This window comes from Armigeres subalbatus, chromosome 1 (genome assembly GCF_024139115.2).
Source record: "Armigeres subalbatus isolate Guangzhou_Male chromosome 1, GZ_Asu_2, whole genome shotgun sequence".
NCBI classification, from domain to species: domain Eukaryota; kingdom Metazoa; phylum Arthropoda; class Insecta; order Diptera; family Culicidae; genus Armigeres; species Armigeres subalbatus.
In genome coordinates, this window is record NC_085139.1 from 63,182,588 (window position 1) to 63,206,849 (window position 24,262).

At 43.2% G+C, this 24,262-nt stretch overlaps 1 long non-coding RNA gene across 2 annotated transcripts; it reads right to left on the reverse strand.

The window, feature by feature from the left end:
- Window positions 1-3,421: 3,421 nt before the first annotated feature.
- On the reverse strand, window positions 3,422-21,532 carry LOC134207077 (uncharacterized). Of its 2 annotated transcripts, none has more exons than XR_009978353.1 (4): window positions 20,843-21,532; window positions 15,094-15,627; window positions 4,081-4,440; window positions 3,422-4,017 (listed from the first exon to the last, which is right to left on the reverse strand). It is a non-coding gene; the product is annotated as an uncharacterized LOC134207077 (long non-coding RNA). The 2 variants fall into 2 exon arrangements; XR_009978355.1 differs by having other exon boundaries at window positions 4,081-4,362; window positions 20,843-21,529.
- Window positions 21,533-24,262: the final 2,730 nt, after the last annotated feature.

Sequence of the window (24,262 nt, forward strand, 5' to 3'; positions counted from 1 at the left end):
TCGTGGGGTTTGGGGACCTGTTAGTATGGCCATGTACCGCGTTTGCTACTCGTTTGAAAAGCGATTTTGTATGGGAGCGACAGCTGAGTCTTGTTTTGGTTTTGACATCTGCACAGTTTATTACACGTACTTTGAGCACTTTGGCGAGTGGTTCTGGGAGCAGTGGAGAGAGCATGCGCTGCTTTGTTTGTTACAGTAGGCTTTGTAACAGGTACTGCTTATGAGACACTATTCAATGTTATTATTGGGCCAGCAGAACAAAAGTGTAAGAGTTGGATTGTCTCGATGACTTCGGTGGATATGCCGATGACTGATCGCGTGAGCATGGTGCTTTGAAGGGGACGAGCTCCATAAGCGGAGTGATGCTAGCGCTGAGCGGTGATTTGTTTTGAATAATGGTAGGTAGCCGTAATTAGGTAGCCGAATTCGGCAAATTGTAACAGCAATGTTGAGTATACTAGTATATATAACGACATATACCTCAGAATAACAATTGCAGGATTCATACATGGGTTCGAGGTGAGATAGACACCTGTTCTCTTTAATTATATCTTGAGTAGCCAACTTATACAAATTACTCGTTTACTACTAATCTTCTGTGAGTTTCTCTTGGGTGGAGTACTGCACGTTACACTGAAGACGTGACTTTTGAAAGAATTTTGTTGAATGGTGGTGGTTGGCTTCTCAAAAGAGATAGTGACCACTTGGAATTGAATTCTAAAATGAAGAATCGATATTCGGGTTTCTTTCAGGAAACGATGAAGCTAATCGTACTGAGCGCGTCAGATTTTTTCTGACTCAGGAACATTGTTTATTTTAAATTTTAACCTAGGTAGATGAAAGGTGCTTCCTCGACATTTTTGGTTTTGTTTGACGTACAAAATAAGGTGGTATAATATGGTTTCAGATGCACTAGCAAAACACTCAAACTTGGACAGATAATATATGGGACTGACTTTGGTTGGTTCATTCGCTCTGAAATGTGGCCTTTTCAGCAACAAGAGATGTTCAATTGCTGTCTGTTTTTGAAAAACAAAAATGTCATTTTACTGACTTAGACTATTATCAGAATTTATATAACATCGGTTCATTTATTCCTGACCGATGCAGTATTGTTTGTAATCATAAACGAGATAGGACTTTAGGACCCAATTATTTTGAAATAATAGGAGAGAAGAGATAACCGTTTGTGTTTTAAGGGAAAGTTGTTAGGATAGTCTGCGGACTTTCGAGAGCCAAATGTTGCACATATAATTAGGAAAAAGCTATCTTTGTGACGGAATCTGTACCTTGCATTGTTGGTTTAAATGCCTACTGCCTGTAGAAAGGCAGTTGTCATGTAGTGGTGGTATAGCACCGTTAATTGGTCGTTTCGAGAGAATAACGCCGTAAGCAACAATTCAGTAGATTCTACAGAATTGTCTAGAGACATTAAGCCAGCAAGGAGAATGAGCCTAACATGACCTGAACTTTAGGGTAACCTGTTACCTCATGAGCCTAAGAAAATGATTCACGTTAGGGTAAACCTCGACTAAAATTACGCTATATTGCAACATCGTGTTAGGCGTTTGTTTATTCCAAACGTCTGCGTTAGGGTAACATTAGTGTAACCTTACCCTACACTGCTAAAAAAGTTTACACACAAAAGACTTTGAAGTATGCTCTTTTGACTATAAAGTATTTAATTATGACTTCAAAGTACGCTCTTTCGCGGGAGGAAAAAATATTATGCATAATTATGACTATCTTATATTCACAAATGAATAACATCTAAGCATAAAAACAGGAAAAGTGTGTAAAACTTATTCTTTTCTGCGTCAAATTTTACTCCTTTTGTGGGTAGTCCCATTCTCCCGGAAAAGAGTGTATTTCTGCCCAAAAGAGCATACTTTCAGCTGTGCGTGTAACGTGTCGCTAGAAATCTCGTTTGTGTAGTAGTGAGCGAATGATTTGTACTCACCAATACTAGCACACTTCCCTCTCAAATGACAGTTACTTGTAAATAATTCAATGCAATAAGTTCTCCGTGGAAAATTATTCAACAAATTGAATCCAATTTCAGCAAGTTTATATGCTAAAAATATGTAATACAATAGTGCTTCGAAGATAAAAAGTGTATTGCCCAGCGAGCGAGATGGTGGTCGGTTCCGTCGTGATCTAGTTTTTGCGAGGAGGTTCCGCCGCGTTGTAAAAGGAACACTGCAAAAATGTTAATGTGGGTTTAATCATTGTCCCGACGCGAGTTAGCTATATCGGATCCAGCAAGTTTTAGTTCCGGGCGATAGGCCCGAGAAATTAATCGGCGAGGTGAATCGAAAATTATCTATGGGATCGCTGGCATTAAATTAGAAGCTCGCTTGCTACGTTACTCCGCTTGGAAGATGCCTCTGGACTGACTCTCGATGGACATTTTTTAGAAGAGTTGCAATTTCATTACCTGAGGATCAGTTGCTGTTGTAAAATCAGGACGCAACGTCCTTTGATGAGTTGTCCTACCTGCGGCGTCAGGTGAAAAGTCAGAAGAAGGAGATGCAGTTGTCATGTTGGAAGTGCTCGCTAATAAATCAATTGAAACGGACGGAAAAGATCTGGATAATAATCTGAAAAAGTCATCAAGAACTCGATACATACAACGCAAGAGCTGTTTATGAATGAGCTAGCTAGTACGAAGTCCGATGCCACAAGTGGGGTGCTATCGTTATCTCGGTGTAAGCTGCGGTTTACCAAACATGGAAGAGAATCTAGCCGCCAAAGACGAGTTCGTCATCGTGATGAATTATTCACTACGCACGGTGAAAATATATTTGAGAAGACGGAAGCTCTGGTATGTTATGTGACATATATGGCATGACTTTAAAGTAAATTCAACAAGTTTTCTTTTTACCAGATATTCATTAATTTGCTCCACGAGGTAAATCTGAGAACGCTCACAGAAGAAGTTGGTCATGGGAACCTATGTCGCCACTATCGAAGGTTCTTACTGGGATATGGTTGATATCCAAGCCGAATATCTTCAAGAAACGATCCGCAAAAGATGTGAGCAGTATGCTGGTACGGAAACCAATCTGACTGAACCGAAATCTTAATGCCACTCCGAAGAAATACCGTGATAGCCGTAAAGCGGTAAATTTTCCACTAGTCCACTATGTGTTGTGTAAATGTCCTGTCCGTTGTCTAATGCTATGTAGGTATTCAGTATGTGCAACCTCTGGTCAAAGACGGTGATCCTGTCTCTTTACCAAAAATTGATTTTACCTGGATGCTGGCAGCGGCGGGTAGAAAACCAGCCACTGCCAATACACCCAGGTTTTTTTTACACGGTTTGGTTTTAGTCGTTTAAGACCTTCAACGTCAATGAAACAATGAGTGAACCCCACGAAAAAAATCACAAAAAATCAAAGAAAATTCAGGTGGTATTTAAAAAGCTGTGAATGTTCGGGTTAACCGAGAAATTAAAGAATTTCAACCGTGTAAAAAAAAACCTGGGTGTAATTCATTCATTCTCATTGGAAACGTGAAAGGTTCACATAAACATAATCTGCAGCCATTCTTTCGCTTTATTTTTTTATTAGGAGTAAGTGGGGTAACATCGCCATATAAGGCAAGGTAGCTATCGTTTATTATATGACTTTATAGTAATAATTATGTTCACATTATTATAATGATGGATAAATTGACATTATTGTAGAAAGTGTTATAATAAAACTAAAAAACGCATTTCGTGTTGTCAAATTGATTTCATATGATTTAATTTGATATTTACAGCTAAAATTATTCGTTTTATAGAAATACACAAAAACATTTTATGTAACTAGTTATTATTGACCGAAGATGACTTGCGGACCCTCCGTAGACTGCGTGGTTGGCAACGTGTAGCCATGGGCCGAGCCGAATGGAGAAGACTCTTATATACCACACAGGCCACTTCGGCCTTCGGTAGTGGCATGGTGTTGATATCGCTAGCCGGCGCATACTGGGACCAATGGGACGGTGTCCAGAGACTTTCCATGACGGTTTCTGAAATATTATAGAGTTGTTTCATTAACATCACACGATCTTTTCACATTATGAGAAACTTACCATAGTATTTTATTGCAATGCACCCGATTTGAAGTGAAATTTTGTTCCATACTGTGCGGTGCAGCTTCTGTTCAAATCGGACAGCCGAATATTTGTACGATGGTCGCAGTTTTGGATCATCCGAGCAATAGAAACGAACAGGATGTGGTTCGCAAGCGATTCCGGGGTCATCTATTTCATCGATGAACGATCCTTACTCTTCTTCAGATCGCCATCATTCTCGTGCATATGTAGTGTAAGTCCAAAGCTGATCTGCCGTTCTCCTGGCAGTATATAGTATATCTTTGACGGTAATAAGTTCGATGGCATTATCATAGTTGGTCAATTACTTCAAGCTTGTGGATTGAGCGGAGATAGTTTCTGTTTAGATTCAAATGTTTTTTTTACTTTATAAAAGTGATTTTGTATTGTTATAATATTTATGACTAATTTAAATAAGTGGAACATACTCAATAGTGATCTAGTTATAGGGTAGATGCACCATACAGGGTTACAGCACCAATTGTGACACTAATGCATATGACATATTAAACATCAATTCACCACAGAACATGTTCAGATCAGTGGATCCTATTCGTTTGATACGATGACACCTTTTAATTTACAAAAAAAAAACATAATCCACCTACCATAAGATGAGTTTAGTACTATTCCATTTAATTTCATGTATTAATCTTAACAGATACGTATTTTGACTTCAACTTTAAGGCTATCTTGCGTCTTCAGTCTTTAGCAATTGACTCGACTTGGCGTCCTTCACACCAATCATAGTTTTAGTAGTCCCATTATGGTCAATCCCTAAGGAAATCAATAAGCTTTTTTTCCGAAAAGGAACCGAAATTATTATGTATTAGGCGATTTTCGATATAAATACAAATTATGAAAAAAATGCGACTATCATATTTTTTCCAAGGAGCGGGAAGAACAGCCTTCGTTTGACGTATTACATCACGTGTAAGCATGTCGACGATTGGTATGGTACACCATTTATTGCCACGCAGTCTGCAGAGGGCCCGCAAATTGTCTTCCACCTGATCGATTCACCTTGCGCGCTGCACACCTCGCCTTCTTGTGCCCGTTGGATCGCCATCGAGAACCATTTTCACCGGGTTATTGTCCGACATTCTGGCTACGTGCCAGGTCCCCAGCAGTCTTCCGATTTTCGCGGTGTGAACAATGGATGGTTCTCCCAACAGGTGTTGCAATTCGTGGATTAACCAGGAATACATAAAGGTATTCAAGAAATTGATCCAGGAGTTCCATCACTTATTTCCCCAGAAATACCTCCAAGAGTTCCACCAGAAATTGATGCAGGAGCTCGATAGAAGTTGCTTCTAGAGTTCCACCAGGAACCCAGCAAACACAAGATCGTATATCATAGCGAATAAGTGTATAAAGTGGAGGCCATATAGGTACATTTTGCATGCAGTCAAATGGAGGCATGCGCCTATGTATATCGCCTCCACCATGTATACTTATTCGCTAACATATGCGATTTTGTGTTGGCTGGGAATTCCTCCAAGATTTCCACCAGAAGTTGATGCAGGAGCTCCATCACACGTTTCGCCACAAATGGCTCCAAGAGTTCCTTCACACGTTTCGCCAGAAATTGCTCCAACAGTTCCACCAGAAATTGATCCAGGAGTTCCATCACACGTTTCCCCAGAAATGCCTCCAAGAGTTCCACCAGAAATTGATCCAGGAGTTCCATCACACGTTTCGCCAGAAATTGCTTCTAGAGTTCCACCAGAAATTGATCCAGGAGTTCCATCACACGTTTCGCCAGAAAAACCTTCAAGAGTTCCACCAGAAATTGATCCAGGAGTTCCATCACACGTTTCCCCAGAAATGCCTCCAAGAATTCCACCAGAAATTGATCCAGGAGTTCCATCACACGTTTCGCCAAAAATTGCTTCTAGAGCTCCACCAGAAATTGATCCAGGAGTTCCATCACACGTTTCCCCAGAAATGCCTCCAAGAGTTCCACCAGAAATTGATCCAGGAGTTCCATCACACGTTTCGCCAGAAATTGCTTCTAGAGTTCCACCAGAATTTGATCCAGGAGTTCCATCACACGTTTCGCCAGAAATGAGTTCCACCAGAAATTGATCCAGGAGTTCATCACACGTTTTGCCAGAAATACCTTCAAGAGTTCCACCAGAAATTGATCCAGGAGTTCCATCACACGTTTCCCCAGAAATGCCTTCAAGAGTTCCACCAGAAATTGATCCAGGAGTTCCATCACACGTTTCGCCAAAAATTGCTTCTAGAGCTCCACCAGAAATTGATCCAGGAGTTCCATCACACGTTTTGCCAGAAATACCTCCAAGAGTTCCACCAGAAATTGATCCAGGAGTTCCATCACACGTTTCCCCAGAAATACCTCCAAGATATCCACCAGAAATTGATCCAGGAGTTCCATCACACGTTTTGAAAACCTCAAGAGTTCCACCAGAAATTGATCCAGGAGTTCCATCACACGTTTCGCCAGAAATGCCTCCAAGAGTTCCACCAGAAATTGATCCAGGAGTTCCATCACACGTTTCGCCAAAAATTGCTTCCTCCTCCAGAAATTGATCCAGAGTCTCACGTTTCTAAGATTCCAGGTTCCACCAGAAATTGATCCAGGAGTTCCATCACAGTTTAGAGTATCAAGAGTTCACAGAATTGATCCAGGAGTTCATCACAGCTACCTTCTAGAGCTCCACCAGAAATTGATCCAGGAGTTCCATCACACGTTTTGCCAGAAATACCTCCAAGAGTTCCACCAGAAATTGATCCAGGAGTTCCATCACACGTTTCGCCAGAAAAACCTTCAAGAGTTCCACCAGAAATTGATCCAGGAGTTCCATCACACGTTTCCCCAGAAATACCTCCAAGATTTCCACCAGAAATTGATCCAGGAGTTCCATCACACGTTTCGCCAGAAAAACCTTCAAGAGTTCCACCAGAAATTGATCCAGGAGTTCCATCACACGTTTCCCCAGAAACACCTCCAAGAGTTCCACCAGAAATTGATCCAGGAGTTCCATCACACGTTTCCCCAGAAATACCTCCAAGAGTTCCACCAGAAATTGATCCAGGAGTTCCATCACACGTTTCGCCAGAAAAACCTTCAAGAGTTCCACCAGAAATTGATCCAGGAGTTCCATCACACGTTTCCCTGGAAATACCTCCTAGAGTTCCACCAGAAATTGATCCAGGAGTTCCATCACACGTTTCCCCAGAAACACCTCCAAGAGTTCCACCAGAAATTGATCCAGGAGTTCCATCACACGTTTCGCCAAAAATTGCTTCTAGAGTTCCACCAGAATTTGATCCAGGAGTTCCATCACACGTTTCGCCAGAAATTGCTCCAACAGTTTCACCAGAAATTGATCCAGGAGTTCCATCACACGTTTCCCCAGAAATACCTCCAAGAGTTCCACCAGAAATTGATCCAGGAGTTCCATCACACGTTTTGCCAGAAATACCTCCAAGAGTTCCACCAGAAATTGATCCAGGAGTTCCATCACACGTTTCCCCAGAAATGCCTCCAAGAGTTCCACCAGAAATTGATCCAGGAGTTCCATCACACGTTTCGCCAAAAATTGCTTCTAGAGTTCCACCAGAAATTGATCCAGGAGTTCCACCACACGTTTCCCCAGAAATGCCTCCAAGAGTTCCACCAGAAATTGATCCAGGAGTTCCATCACACGTTTCCCCAGAAATACCTCCAAGATATCCACCAGAAATTGATCCAGGAGTTCCATCACACGTTTCGCCAGAAAAACCTTCAAGAGTTCCACCAGAAATTGATCCAGGAGTTCCATCACACGTTTCCCCAGAAATACCTCCAAGATATCCACCAGAAATTGATCCAGGAGTTCCATCACACGTTTCGCCAGAAATGCCTCCAAGAGTTCCACCAGAAATTGATCCAGGAGTTCCATCACACGTTTCGCCAAAAATTGCTTCTAGAGTTCCACCAGAAATTGATCCAGGAGTTCCATCACACGTTTCCCCAGAAATGCCTCCAAGAGTTCCACCAGAAATTGATCCAGGAGTTCCATCACACGTTTCCCCAGAAATGCCTCCAAGAGTTCCACCAGAAATTGATCCAGGAGTTCCATCACACGTTTCCCCAGAAATACCTCCAAGAGTTCCACCAGAAATTGATCCAGGAGTTCCATCACACGTTTCGCCAGAAAAACCTTCAAGAGTTCCACCAGAAATTGATCCAGGAGTTCCATCACACGTTTCCCCAGAAATGCCTCCAAGAGTTCCACCAGAAATTGATCCAGGAGTTCCATCACACGTTTCGCCAGAAATTGCTTCTAGAGTTCCACCAGAAATTGATCCAGGAGTTCCATCACACGTTTCCCCAGAAATACCTCCAAGAGTTCCACCAGAAATTGATCCAGGAGTTCCATCACACGTTTCGCCAGAAATTGCTCCAACAGTTCCACCAGAAATTGATCCAGGAGTTCCATCACACGTTTCCCCAGAAATACCTACAAGAGTTCCACCAGAAATTGATCCAGGAGTTCCATCACACGTTTCGCCAGAAAAACCTTCAAGAGTTCCACCAGAAATTGATCCAGGAGTTCCATCACACGTTTCCCCATAAATAACTCCAAGATTTACACCAGAAATTGATTCAGGAGTTCCATCACACGTTTCGCCAGAAAAACCTTCAAGAGTTCCACCAGAAATTGATCCAGGAGTTACATCACACGTTTTGTCAGAAATACCTCCAAGAGTTCCGCCAGAAATTGATCCAGGAGTTCCATCACACGTTTCCCCAGAAATGCCTCCAAGAGTTCCACCAGAAATTGATCCAGGAGTTCCATCACACGTTTCCCCAGAAATACCTCCAAGAGTTCCACCAGAAATTGATCCAGGAGTTCCATCACACGTTTCGCCAGAAATTGCTTCTAGAGTTCCACCAGAAATTGATCCAGGAGTTCCATCACACGTTTCCCCAGAAATACCTCCAAGAGTTCCACCAGAAATTGATCCAGGAGTTCCATCACACGTTTCCCCAGAAATACCTCCAAGAGTTCCACCAGAAATTGATCCAGGAGTTCCATCACACGTTTCGCCAAAAATTGCTTCTAGAGTTCCACCAGAATTTGATCCAGGAGTTCCATCACACGTTTCGCCAGAAATTGCTCCAACAGTTCCACCAGAAATTGATCCAGGAGTTCCATCACACGTTTCCCCAGAAATGCCTCCAAGAGTTCCACCAGAAATTGATCGAGGAGTTCCATCACACGTTTTGTCAGAAATACCTCCAAGAGTTCCACCAGAAATTGATCCAGGAGTTCCATCACACGTTTCCCCAGAAATGCCTCCAAGAGTTCCACCAGAAATTGATCCAGGAGTTCCATCACACGTTTCGCCAAAAATTGCTTCTAGAGTTCCACCAGAAATTGATCCAGGAGTTCCATCACACGTTTCCCCAGAAATGCCTCCAAGAGTTCCACCTGAAATTGATCCAGGAGTTCCATCACACGTTTTGCCAGAAATTGATCCAGGAGTTCCATCACACGTTTCCCCAGAAATACCTCCAAGATATCCACCAGAAATTGATCCAGGAGTTCCATCACACGTTTCGCCAGAAAAACCTTCAAGAGTTCCACCAGAAATTGATCCAGGAGTTCCATCACACGTTTCCCCAGAAATGCCTTCAAGAGTTCCACCAGAAATTGATCCAGGAGTTCCATCACACGTTTCGCCAAAAATTGCTTCTAGAGCTCCACCAGAAATTGATCCAGGAGTTCCATCACACGTTTCCCCAGAAATGCTTCCAAGAGTTCCACCAGAAATTGATCCAGGAGTTCCATCACACGTTTCGCTAAAAATTGCTTCAAGAGTTCCACCAGAAATTGATCCAAGAGTTCCATCACACGTTTCCCCAGAAATGCCTCCAAGAGTTTCACCAGATATTGATCCAGGAGTTCCATCACACGTTTCGCCAAAAATTGCTTCTAGAGTTTCACCAGAAATTGATCCCGGAGTTCCATCACACGTTTCGCCAGAAATTGCTCCAACAGTTCCACCAGAAATTGATCCAGGAGTTCCATCACACGTTTCCCCAGAAATACCTACAAGAGTTCCACCAGAAATTGATCCAGGAGTTCCATCACACGTTTCGCCAGAAAAACCTTCAAGAGTTCCACCAGAAATTGATCCAGGAGTTCCATCACACGTTTTGCCAGAAATACCTCCAAGAGTTCCACCAGAAATTGATCCAGGAGTTCCATCACACGTTTCCCCAGAAATACCTCCAAGATTTCCACCAGAAATTGATCCAGGAGTTCCATCACACGTTTCACCAGAAAAGCCTTCAAGAGTTCCACCAGAAATTGATCCAGGAGTTCCATCACACGTTTTGCCAGAAATACCTCCAAGAGTTCCACCAGAAATTGATCCAGGAGTTCCATCACACAACAAGCTCCTCAAAACTACATTTGGCTATGTACGAACAGGTGCATATTGTGTCGCCAGCACTAAATTGTATTCCGACTTCCGACGTTTTACTTCCGAACTTACTTCCGACATCATGAACGTCAGAACAAAATTTGAATTTGCTACCCAAGTAACCATGAAGCTATATATGCTTGTAAAAAACACAGCCCGAAAAGTTGACTTAAAGTGGAAAAGGGCAATTATAAGACCGAATTAATGGTTCAACAATCACTTTGGCATGTTGAAATAAAGCACCAGTAATGCATCGCTGCATTCGTATTGCTGATTTAGAGTATCGTTGTCTGACAGTTGATAAATAAATGCAACAACACATCGTTAAAACAGATCTAATGCTATTAGCATTTAGCATGCCGATTTGTGATTGATATATGTGCAATATTGTAATGCTTGGTGTTACTTGGGTACCAACACATTGTCGGAAGAGCGTTCGGAAGTGTGGAAATCGACTTCCGAACTTCAATTTGGTGCCAGCGACATTGTCAGCGACAAAACAAGCTCGATTTTGTGACAGATAACACCGTGCAGTGCTGCATATTTATTTCATTTTTCCGTGTGAATCTCGTCGGAAGTGGGCCTGGCTGCCAGTTCATCAGCGTCATATAAACAGTTTTGGGACAGTTTCAAAAAGCACCTCAAAACTACATTCGACTATGCGCGAAGAGATGCATATTCAAATTACCTGCACCCTGGTGGGGTTCAGTAATAAAGATGATGATGATGATTATGGTCCCGCCACATACCCTCACAAAGGTTTGAGCTAGACGATTTATCTTAAGATAATTAATTGAATGTTATTATAACAATTTAATCTGATTAGCAAAAAAACAAAAACGTCCATCTCAGATATGAATTACCTAACTTTCCATTACTATCCAGCAAAAAAGGAAGTTCCGCTAGCAATTCCTCCAGAAGTTCCACCAGCAATTCCTGCAGAAGTTTCGCCAGGAATTCATTAAAAAGTTCCGCCAGCAATTCCTCCAGAAGTTCCGCCAGCAATTTCTCAAAAAGTTCTGCCAGCAATTCCTCCAGAAGTTCCGCCAGCAATTCCTCAAAAAGTTCTGCCAGCAATTCCTCCAATAGATCCGCCAGCAATTCCTCCAGAAGTTCCACCAGCAATTCTTCAAAAAGTTCCGTCAGGATTTCCTCCAGAAGTTCCGTCAGCAGCTCCTAATTCCTCCGAAAGTTCTACCAGCAATTCCTCCGGAAGTTCCGTCGGGAATTTCGCATAAAGTTCTATCAGCAATTTTTCCAGAAGTTCCACCAGCAATTCTTCCAGAAGTTCCACCAGAAATTCATCAAAAAGTTCAGCCAGTAACTCCTCAAAAAGTTCCGCCAGCCAGCTATGGGAAAACTTACTCACTCACACGAACCAAACCGATTTAAAATCCCTATCCATCAGCGAACACACGATTGCAAAATGAATGCTACTCAACCCAACAGCGAACCAACAAACGATTCATACCTACTGAGTGCCCCCCAGCAGGAAGAAGTGAAACCACAAATAGTGCGAAAAGAAATCGAGAGATGAGAATGAACCGATGTGTAGTGAGTGCAGCAGAAAACACTGAGTTGGACTCAGAAGATTGATTCAATTTAGACTCAATGATTCGTTTTGCGGCCTGATTCTTTCTGCCGAATCCTCACTCACCACTCAATTGCGATTCCATTCGTTTACGAACCGAATGTAAACAAATACTCGGCTATGCATCATTTGCTATCTGTGGGAAAGATTCGGTGATGAATTTTGTCTGTTTGTTTTTTGGCATGATTCGTTACTAACTGAAGCCAAACGGCAGACAATCGAAATTGAAAATTTCGGAAGGGCTCGTGTACAGTTGCCTAATTTGCGATTGTGTGTAGATGTGAGTGAAAGATTAGCGCTAAATGAACCGATTTTTCCCATACCTACCGCCAGCATTTCCCCCAGAAGTACCGTCAGGAATACCCCTAGAAGATCCTACAGAAGTTCCACCAGCAATTCCTCTGGAAGTTCCATCATCAACTCCTCAAAAAGTTTCGCCAGTAATTTCTCCAGCTCCGCCAGGAATTTCCCTGGAAGATCCGCTAGCAATTCCTTCAACAGTTCCGTCAGCAATTCCTAAGCAAGTTCCGCTAACAATTCCTCCAGTAGTTTCGCAAGAAATTCATCAAATAGTTTCGCCAGCAATTCCTAAAAAAAATCCGTCATGATTACCTCCAGAAGAACCGCCAGCAGTATGTACGGAAGTTCCGCCAGCAATTTGCCCAGAAGTTCCGCCAGCAATTTCCCCACGAGTTCCACCAGCAATTTATCCAGAAGTTTTGCCAGCAATGCCTACGGATGTTTCGTCATCAATTTCTCTGCAAGTTCCGCTATAGCAATTCCTCAAAAAGTTACGCTAGCCTCCGGAAGTTCTTTCACGCAATTTCTCCGGAAGCTCCGCCAGCAATTCCTCTGGAATTTCCATTAGCAATGCAGAAATTCCTTCAGGAATTCCTCAAAAGTTCCGCCAGAAATTCCTCTAGAAGTTCCACCAGAACTTCCTCAAAAAGTTCCGTCAGCAATTCCTCCAAAAGTTCCGCCCTCAATTTCTTAAAAAATTCCGCCAGCAATTTCTACGAAAGCTCCTCTAGAAGTTCCACCAGAACTTCCTCAAAAAGTTCCGTCAGCAATTCCTCCAAAAGTTCCGCCCTCAATTTCTTATAAAATTCCGCCAGCAATTTCTACGAAAGCTCCGCCAGCAATTCCTCAGTTCCGCCAGAAATTCCTCCATAAATTCCGCCAGCAATACCTGCAGAAGTTCCGTCAGAAATTCCTTAAAAAGTTCCACCAGCAAATCCTCTAGAAGTTCCGCCAGCAATTCATCAAAAAGTTCCGCCAGCAATTTCTCCGGAAGTTCCGCCAGCAATTCCTCAAGAAGTTTCGCTGGGAATTCCTCAAAAAGGTCCGACAGCAATTCCACAAAAAGTTCCGCCAGCAATTCCTCCGGAAGTTCCATCGGCAACTCCTCAAAAAGTTTCGCCAGCAATTCCTCCGGAAGTTCCTCTAGCAATTTCTCCGGAAGCTCTGCCAGCAATTCCTCTGGAAATTTCACCATGGAATTCCACTGGAAGTTCCGCCAGCAATTCCTCCGGAAGTTCCATCAATTTCTCAAAAAGTTCCGCCAGCAATTCCTCCAGAAGTTTCGCCAGTAATTCCTGCAGAAGTTCCGCCAGGAATTCCTTAAAAAGTTTCACCAGCAATTCCTCAAAAAGTTCCCCCAGCAATCCCTCCAGAAGTTCCTCCATCAATTCCTCAAAAAGTGCCGCCAGCAATTTCTTCGGAAGTTCTGCCAGCAATTCTCCCAGAAGTTCCGCCCGCAATTCCTTAAAAAGTTCCGCCAGCAATTTCTCCGGAAGCTTCACCAGCAATTCCTCTGGAAGTTCCACCAGAATTTCCTCAGGAAGTTCCTCAAGAAGTTTCGCTAGGAAGGAATTTCCATCGGCAATTCCTCAACAGTTTCGCCAGCAATTCCTCAAAAAAATCAGTCAGGATTCAGAAGTTCTGCCAGCAGTTCCTACGGAAGATCCGCCAGCAATTCCTGCAGAAGTTCCCCCCGGAATTCCTTAAAAAGTTTCGCCAGCAATTCCTCAAAGAGTTTCGCCAGCAATCCCTCCAGAAGTTCCACCATCAATTTCTCAAAAAGTTTCGCCAGCAATTTTTCCGGAAGTTCTGCCAGCATTCTCCCGCCCGCCAGAAGTTCCGCCCGCCCGGTGTTTTTGCACTCTTGCCCCAAAAAAAAGCTAATTTTAGTTATTCTTGTTCTATGCTACTCATGCCTCTTGTTATTCAATTGAATTGTCTTCAGTTAAAATGTACTGTAAAAGTAAATATTGTAATAGTACCGTTGAATTTAGGACATAACAAAACTATTGAAAAGTAAAAACCTCCACATGCCAAACTTGGTCCCATTTACTGGATAAGTTCTCGAGTTATGTAGAAATTTGTGATTCATTTGTCATTTGATTATTGATTGGCCTTCATTCCTTAGGGTGGAGGGGCCTCACACTGTCATTAGAACCTACCTCGGCACCCCCTGCACAAGTTTTCAAGCCGATCGGTTCCGTAGTTTCGGGTGTATGAGGGTCAGACAGAGAGAAATTGAATTGTATGTACCTACTGAAGACCATATCTCGAAATGTTATGTCGAATTGGACGAATTTGCATTGCAAGTACTGTGTTATATGTGCGACCCTGGGAATTTAATGCATCTTTCCTATTTTTAGAATGCTGGAATAATATGCTATTCCGGCAACATCTTCACCCAAACTTAACCGAGGAAACGGTAAAAAAAAAAATCGAGTACACATCAGCACCAGGGTTTCATTCGCAAAAATCGTTAAACCAGCAGGGGCCGAACTTTCAAATCAAATCAGCATTTGCAAAAATCGGCCTTCGTAAACAATTTACACTGTTTAATTCAATTGCCTACTTATTTAAATGCACATGTTATGCGATAGGCCCATTAAAACTAGAAAAACAGAACTATCTAAGATTTTTACTGGATTCTCGAACCTTACCTTGTGCATGCGGAAAACCCGTGTTGCGCGTTTAATACCAAGACGGCGCTTTTCTTCTACTGGACCTAAGCGATGATCTGGGTATCGTAGACGACTTGTCAATCTTGTCATCCGAATTTGTCCTTTGGTAAATCGTTTGAAGGTGCTCCAAGGTTTACCAGCTACGTCGGGTATATTGTCACTTTAGAACGAAGTTACTTCTGACTGAGTCGATAATTCTCAAGCACTCCCCCCAAAACATTATACTTTGATCTTCTACTTTCACTCTTGGCCAGTCGATAATACTTGCTTCCCAGCTTGGCCAAATCTTTCTGCATCTGGTTGTTCACATTATCTTTTCCCCGGCCACACGGTATACATATACATAATCCGATCCTGTGTTGTTTTCCCGGAGCACACACTACACTATTATAATTTTACAAATAATAACACTCCTTTAGTAGGCGTAGGTGTTTAAACATTTGTTACCAAAAATACGATAACAATATTTGTTTCTTGTCGACGAACTTTCACGCAATGCTAGATAAAAAAAAACTAAACCACTAATTGAAACAAACTTCATTGTGAGACTTCGCATGCAGTACCTTCTAAGAATAAAATAGGCCTGCAATTTTAGATTGAAATGCCTATTTTACTCTTCAGAGTGTTATTACTAACGCCACTTTGGCTCAATTGCGCTGGGGCGAATTAAGTGCGGCAACACCATGTCCGGAGGCGAAAGCGAAAAAGGAAGACGTGAAGGGAGGAGAAAGAGGGACGGGGAGAAGAAGGAGAAGCTGAAGGGGATTCGAGCCTCGTCCGTGATAGTGGATGGTCGAAAGTTAAAGTGCAGTATTTTTTCCGTGAAAAAAAAAACGATTTTGCGAAGAAGACGGTCGCCGAAGCCGATTTCGAGGAGGCGTGGATCTAGAGGGTTGTTCCTAGACCACCCGAAGCTTTCTGGCGCGCCACATCCGTGTCATCGAATTCGGTGAACAGCGTGGACATCGTAGACCGCACGACGCCAATCTTGGCCTATTTCCATTGTTCCGGCCGTCAACGCGTACCATTGGTACCCAGGACCTACTCCCCGAACGCACGTGTCACATCCGTGTCGTATCACCGGATTGAGTCACCAAGGTCATATCGCTGATCGTAGGTTGCCGCCCCAAAACCGATTCCGTCGTAATTCCGATTTCGACCATCTCTTCGTGTCCAACCCCTACCCGTTAACGACGTGTCCAACGCTACTTCGAGGACGCCGTGCCACCTACATAGCAGAAAGTGTGACGTATCGCTGGATTGAGCTGCCATCGTGGTTTCCGAAGGTCACGGGACCGCAGGCGTCTATTCCTGTGTTAAGTGGCCCAAAAGGTGCTGAAACCCCATCGTGTACAACCGGGAACTGCAGCACGCTTCCACATCGTTCGCCCCCGAAACCGGTGAACCGACCGAAACAAAACCGTAGAATGTGTTCAGCCAGGAGGCCGAAATTCAATGCTTCTCTGCACCAGGCGGAGAGCCGCCGTCAGCGAATGTAAAGCACTAGTAAGGTATGTTCCGGAGTAGAAGCTCCAATCGCATGCGCTCGCCAATGGGCCCCACCTCTTCAATCGGCCGCACCGTTTAACTAACCCTAACCACTAACTCCATCAAAACATGAAATAAAAAAAAAAAAGAAAATGAATTAAACATAATTGACTAGTTTTCAATCAGAAATTTGTCCATTGCATGTCCGTCCGTCGATCATAGCTCTATTCACTTCTACTGGTGGTTTTGAGTGTTCCTTTGAGCAGGTAAGCGTCGACCCTGAGTGCTACCGTCCTGGTGAGCTAGTTTGGGACGTTAGGACGTCCACTGCATAGACGGCGGACGTCATTAGCAGTTACAATTGGCGATCCAACAAAAGAAAATATTCCTCACTCAATTCAGAATATTTTATACCTGCTCGGGGAGAACCTCGAAAAGATTCTCGTTGGTTGGTGGGAAGGACTTCACAGTGACGTCAGGAAAGAGGACTATTCGGAATACGGTTAAGGTTCGTTTGATCTCTTGCAGGGCTCTTGCCGGTCCGAGTCATCTCAACAGTGAGACTATAAATTCTGGTGATTTGCTTCGGTATTCTTACTTTCTTTTTATTACTTTGTATTATAGAATCATTATATTTTGCTTATTGAATTTGAATTGATATGAATTATGGTAGATTGGAAAAAAAAAAACTAGTTGTAAGGTGTAAATATATAGGGTAATCAGTCCATTGTTATTTTTTTTAGAATTCACGAGTTAAACTGGATTAAGTGAATTAAGAATGGCACAAACAACGGAAGTTAGCGAATTCAGGGAACAAACCAACATAAGTAACAAAAGGGATGCGTATTCTAAAAATGAGCACAAGCATCCCCCGAAGCCAAACAAACCAAGCAAACTAGAGAACCCGGGAGAAGGGTGCTCCAAACCCAGAAGAACCCTAGATTACCTGGTAGAAGGCTACCGACCACCTCGAGATCATGAGTGTCTATTTTGCAGACAAACTAATCATACACTAGAGCAATGTCGTAGCTTCAAAGGCTTGATGTGCTTAGTGTGTGGTTTTAAGGGTTTTGAAACCCAACACTGTCCTTATTGCCAAAAAAACGGACTACAGGCGGTCGAAAATCGCCGACCGTCAAATCCACAACCCAACGCGTGAACAGTTTCCCAGTGGGAATAACGCCTTCGGACTGGTGGGAGCCAGTTCCAGAAGAGGCTTATCGATCAGAGTTACACGAGACTTTAACTATTTTCCTCTCCCAACAACAGGACAATCGACCGTATGCAAGCATTAAAATTTATGGTATCAACGCTAGGGCTCTTTTAGATTCTGGAAGTCAACTTACACTCATTAGCGAGGAAATTTACATGAAACTGAAAGGGGCTAAATTACAACCACTGACGCGGATCACCAAAGTCCGTTCCGCGAATGGGTCAGAACTAGAGGTACTGGGTCAGTTATATATACCTTTTAACTTCCAAGGGAAAGTGAAAATCATTCCCACCTTAGTAGTTCGACAGCTTTCGGTTTGCTGTATCTTGGGTATGGATTTCTGGAGCAAATTCCAAATTTGGCCCACGGTACAAAGTTGTGCTCTAGTGGACGTTGACAGCTTTTCTTTAGACCATAAATCACTAACACTGACAGATTTGGAAAAGGTCAAGCTTGAGGAAGTGAAGAAACTCTTCAAAGTGGCCAATCCCGAGAATTTATCTTCAACTCCATTATCTGAACATCGGATTGAAATTTCCGATGAATGGAAAGGAAAGCCACCCATACGCCAATACCCATACCCTTTATCTCCCAGAGTTCAAGAAAAGGTAAAAGCCGAGCTCGAACGGATGTTCAAGTTGGGCATCATCGAAAGAGCTCACTCTGATTGGTCCTCCAATGTGGTTCCGGTCATAAAGCCTTCAGGGAAGGTTCGCCTCTGTTTAGACGCACGCAAAATTAATGAGCGAACCGTTCGAGACGCCTACCCCTTGCCCCACCCTGGACGTATACTGAGTCATTTGCCAAGGGCTCGTTTTCTAAGTACTATAGACCTGTCTGAAGCTTTTCTACAGATTCCTTTAGAGAAAAGCTCACGACGGTACACGGCGTTCAGTATACAGGGCAAGGGAATGTTCCAATTCACCAGGCTCCCATTTGGTCTAGTAAACAGCCCAGCATCCCTTTCTAGACTGATGGACCGGGTATTAGGGCATGGTGAATTGGAACCGAACGTCTTCGTGTACCTGGATGACATAGTCATTGTAACGGAGACGTTCGAGGAACACGTCCGGTTGCTCATTGAAATAGCGAGGCGCCTAACCGAGGCAAACCTGTCCATTAACCTCGATAAATCGAAGTTCTGCGTCAATGAATTGCCATTCCTAGGGTACCTACTTTCTACCGACGGACTCCGGCCCAACCCTGAAAAGGTTCGGGCCATAGTAGAGTACGAAAGACCTAATACAGTGACTAAACTGCGACGGTTCCTAGGAATGGCAAACTATTATCGCCGATTTATTGACGATTTCAGCGGAGTTACAGCTCCCTTGTCAGATCTATTGAAAACGAAATCGAAAATTCTCGGATGGAACGAATCCGCAGAGGACGCTTTCACCAGAATCAAGGAAAAACTTATAACGGCGCCCATACTATCCCCTCCTGATTTCAATTTGGAGTTTTCAATTCAGACAGACGCCAGTGACGTGGCCGTTGCTGGAGTTCTAACCCAGACACAAAATCGACAGGAAAGAGTTATAGCTTACTTTTCACACAAAATGACAACTCCCCAGCGGAATTATCATGCGTGTGAAAAGGAAGCTTTAGCTGCTCTCCTGTCCATTGACGCTTTTAGGGGATACGTGGAAGGTTCACATTTCACCCTTATAACAGACTCTTCCGCGTTAACGCATATTATGACAGCGAAATGGAAAACTGCCTCCCGCTGCAGTAGATGGTGTTTAGAATTGCAGCACCATAACATTACTATTCTCCACCGAAAAGGGAAGGAGAATACAGTACCAGATGCTCTATCCAGGGCAGTAGCCTCCGTGTCTACAGTTGTGTCTAACGTAGACGGTGGACCCAGTTCTAATACGATTTCATCCGCAACCGTCGCTGCTAAAGAGGTTGATACCGCCACTAAGTGGTATGAAAAATTAGTAGATGAAGTGATGGAGAAGCCCTCCGAATATGTGGACTTCGAGTTACGCGACGGTATACTTTATAAATATCTCGCCACACCTGGTTCCCTTCAGGATAATCGTTTCGATTGGAAAGAGATACCCTCGCCAAACGAACGGTTGGAGATAATACGAAAGAATCACGATGGTTCCATGCATATGGGAGTAGATAAAACTCTGGCTCGTATCCGTCAGCGATACTTTTGGCCCCGCATGACTATCGAGGTTCGTGACCATATTCATAAATGTTTAATATGTAAGGAAACCAAAGCAGCCACAACAGCCCTGGCTCCACCATTAGGGGAACAAAGGATCACTACCCATCCCTGGCAAATAATTGCTTTAGACTTTATTGGCCCTCTGCCAAGAAGCAAAAAGCAACACCAGTATATATTGTCAGTCATGGACTTATTCAGTAAATGGATTATGCTCGTGCCATTCAGAAAAATCGACAGCAGTTCCTTATGTGCCACGCTCCGAGATAACTGGTTCCTTCGAAACTCAGTTCCGGAAGTCGTGATAACAGACAACGCAACTTGTTTTTTGTCAAAAGAGTTCAGAGGTTTGCTACAGCGTTTCGACGTAAGGCACTGGCTTAACTCAAAGTACCACTCGCAGGCCAACCCTGTGGAGCGGGTACACCGAACCATAAATGCGGCCATTCGAACATATGTTCGACAAGACCAAAAGTTGTGGGATGTCGGGCTGTCCGAAATCGAAAATATTTTGAATACTTCTGTGCACTCCACCACGGAGCTAACACCTTTTTTTACCACACATGGGTATGAGATAATGGTCAAAGGATCCGATCACCTTCGTGAAAATTCTGGAAAATCTCCCACACAGGATGAGCCGGTTAAAAGGCAAAACGAATTATATGGCAAAATATGCGAATTAGTCAGGAAGAATCTGTCTAAAGCGCACCAAGAATGCCGGAAACGGTATGAACTAAGACACCGTAAGTTTAGCAAACCTTTTCAGGAGGGACAACTTGTGTTTCGACGTAATATGAAATTGTCCAGTGCCATTGAAAATTACAATGCTAAATATGGCCCACAGTTCTTACCAGCTCGGGTCACCAAAGTAAAAGGGTCGTCGTCTTATGAGCTCCATGATTTGGACGGTAAGCCACTAGGAGTATGGCCGGCTTCCCATTTGAAGCCAGGATAAATAAAAATAGTAGCTCCAGCAAAGGACTTCGCTTGTTCCTTGGTGCATCAAAGTGGTCGTGGATTCTCCCTTTTGCCTTTTGTCGATAAGTGTTCCGAAGAAATTAGTTTCTCCAGGTTGCTCCGTTGCTTCTATCCTCTGAAATTTGCCTATACTTAAAAAAAAAGGGTTCGAGATACCTAGTGGATATTTTGTTTACGTTTTGATTTTGATTAATCAAATGCAGACTAGTGCTGTCTGAAGTTGACCGCGATATCAGGGCGAAAATAAACTGTGAAACATAACCAGGCGCGCGTTCACAGCAGACCCACAGGAGATATTGAAAACAGGCGTAATCGATAGGGTTTAACCGGTTCAACCCTATTCAAATCAATTACGCGCGGTATCAGCCTTGTTCATTTCAACGGGAAGTGCCATAACGTGTTTCCAACAGAACGAAAGGAATTCCCAAGATAGTGTTGGTCTTGGGGAACAGCCCATAAGATAGGAGTCGTCTTTTGGATAGTTTACGATAAGTTTAGGTAGAATGGAATGACAGTTGATGAGTTTTGAATGATTGAGTCAAGGGCCCAGTGAAAGAGATGAGTATGTAGAATAAATGCAGATAGGTTAAGTAATTTTAGATAAAAAAAAAAAAAAAAAAAAAAAAAAGAAGGGAGTGAAAATTGTTCCTTCAGAACTATGGTTTTATTAAGAACACAGACTGATAAACTAGTTCACTGGTTCAAAACAAGTATCAATAAGCAAAAATATAATGAATAATGAACATCGCTGACATGTGAATGATAAATAAAAAAAAAGCAATATCAGAGGAGTTGGAGTTTCTAGGAGATGAATGCAAATTGGCACGAGACATTACTAAATTTTAGATCCGAGCTGGTGCTACATTCAGATAGTACCTCGACTGTCGTTAAGGTGATCATTACCTGCCCCCCCCCTTAACTACGGAATTAATCAGATAAAAAAAAAAATTAAAGTCCATATGACTAAATTTTTTTTGCTCCTACCGGGAGATAATTGTTACCAAAAATACGATAACAATATTTGTTTCTTGTCGACGAACTTTCACGCAATGCTAGATAAAAAAAACTAAACCACTAATTGAAACAAACTTCATTGTGAGACTTCGCATGCAGTACCTTCTAAGAATAAAATAGGCCTGCAATTTTAGATTGAAATGCCTATTTTACTCTTCAGAGTGTTATTACTAACGCCACTTTGGCTCAATTGCGCTGGGGCGAATTAAGTGCGGCAACACCATGTCCGGAGGCGAAAGCGAAAAAGGAAGACGTGAAGGGAGGAGAAAGAGGGACGGGGAGAAGAAGGAGAAGCTGAAGGGGATTCGAGGCTCGTCCGTGATAGTGGATGGTCGAAAGTGAAAGTGCAGTATTTTTTCCGTGAAAAAAAAAACGATTTTGCGAAGAAGACGGTCGCCGAAGCCGATTTCGAGGAGGCGTGGATCTAGAGGGTTGTTCCTAGACCACCCGAAGCTTTCTGGCGCGCCACATCCGTGTCATCGAATTCGGTGAACAGCGTGGACATCGTAGACCGCACGACGCCAATCTTGGCCTATTTCCATTGTTCCGGCCGTCAACGCGTACCATTGGTACCCAGGACCTACTCCCCGAACGCACGTGTCACATCCGTGTCGTATCACCGGATTGAGTCACCAAGGTCATATCGCTTGTCGTAGGTTGCCGCCCCAAAACCGATTCCGTCGTAATTCCGATTTCGACCCTCTCTACCCTACCCGTTAACGACGTGTCCAACGCTACTTCGAGGACGCCGTGCCACCTACATAGCAGAAAGTGTGACGTATCGCTGGATTGAGCTGCCATCGTGGTTTCCGAAGGTCACGGAACCGCAGGCGTCTATTCCTGTGTTAAGTGGCCCAAAAGGTGCTGAAACCCCATCGTGTACAACCGGGAACTGCAGCACGCTTCCACATCGTTCGCCCCCGAAACCGGTGAACCGACCGAAACAAAACCGTAGAATGTGTTCAGCCAGGAGGCCGAAATTCAATGCTTCTCTGCACCAGGCGGAGAGCCGCCGTCAGCGAATGTAAAGCACTAGTAAGGTATGTTCCGGAGTAGAAGCTCCAATCGCATGCGCTCGCCAATGGGCCCCACCTCTTCAATCGGCCGCACCGTTTAACTAACCCTAACCACTAACTCCATCAAAACATGAAATAAAAAAAAGAAAATGAATTAAACACAATTGACTAGTTTTCAATCAGAAATTTGTCCATTGCATATCCGTCCGTCTATCATAGCTCTATTCACTTCTACTGGTGGTTTTGAGTGTTCCTTTGAGCAGGTAAGCGTCGACGCTGAGTGCTACCGTCCTGGTGAGCTAGTTTGGGACGTTGGGACGTCCACTGCATAGACGGCGGACCTCATTAACAGTTACACATTAAACACTTTTTCGCGATCTTCTCTTCATATTATTGCAATTGAAATATGCACTATTATGCACCGACATTGGACAATGGACACCGTCTTGCCCAAATAGACAACGGTTTTTATCTGCACCATCGAACTGATTTCCTCGGGTAAAAAGTTTGATTTTTCTTTTGCATTCGACCAGGTTCTTTTGCTTTCCCTTGACCTTGGGACCTTGGTATCGAAGATGATGTTGGCTGGGTTCATGGCGACAACTCCGACCAGTCGCTCCGTACCGGTGAAAAGCGAGCAGCACGGGGTACCGTGCTTACCTTGGTCATCGACATTTGCTCTCGTTGCATTCCCGTAAAGATAATGTTTGCTGGCTCTAATGATACACTACACAACAGTCACAGTCACTACACAGTCACCAACCATCGTCAGCAGTACTCAGCAGACCCACAAGCGATGGTGTTTGAAACCTCACCGCACGCGCACCTCGCTTTGCATATGCATAAAATCTGAGGCGGAGCCATCGAAAGTTGTGGGAGCGATTTTTTTAAAATTTTAGTTGACCGTTCCTGGGTGTTGAAGTGGGCTGATTAGCTGGTTCTTTGAAGCTGAAGCGCGAGTGGAACGAGACTGGTTTTTTTTTTTTTTTTTTTTTAACTAATTTTATTTGCTAATTATCTAATACATGCATTTATCTCTTAGACTAGGTGTTCCGTGTTTTCTTAACACTATCATCCTTATTTGCTATGTTACGCTTTTTAGATATTATTAATACATTTCAATTGCCTCTGGCAGTTACGATATTTCCTCTGGTTGAATTAAACCATGTAGGAATTACAATGTTTTCTACTTAAACTAAACTTAACCTAATTTATACTAAGGGTACAGGAGCTAATCGTTGCAATAGAAGATTGCAACGATTT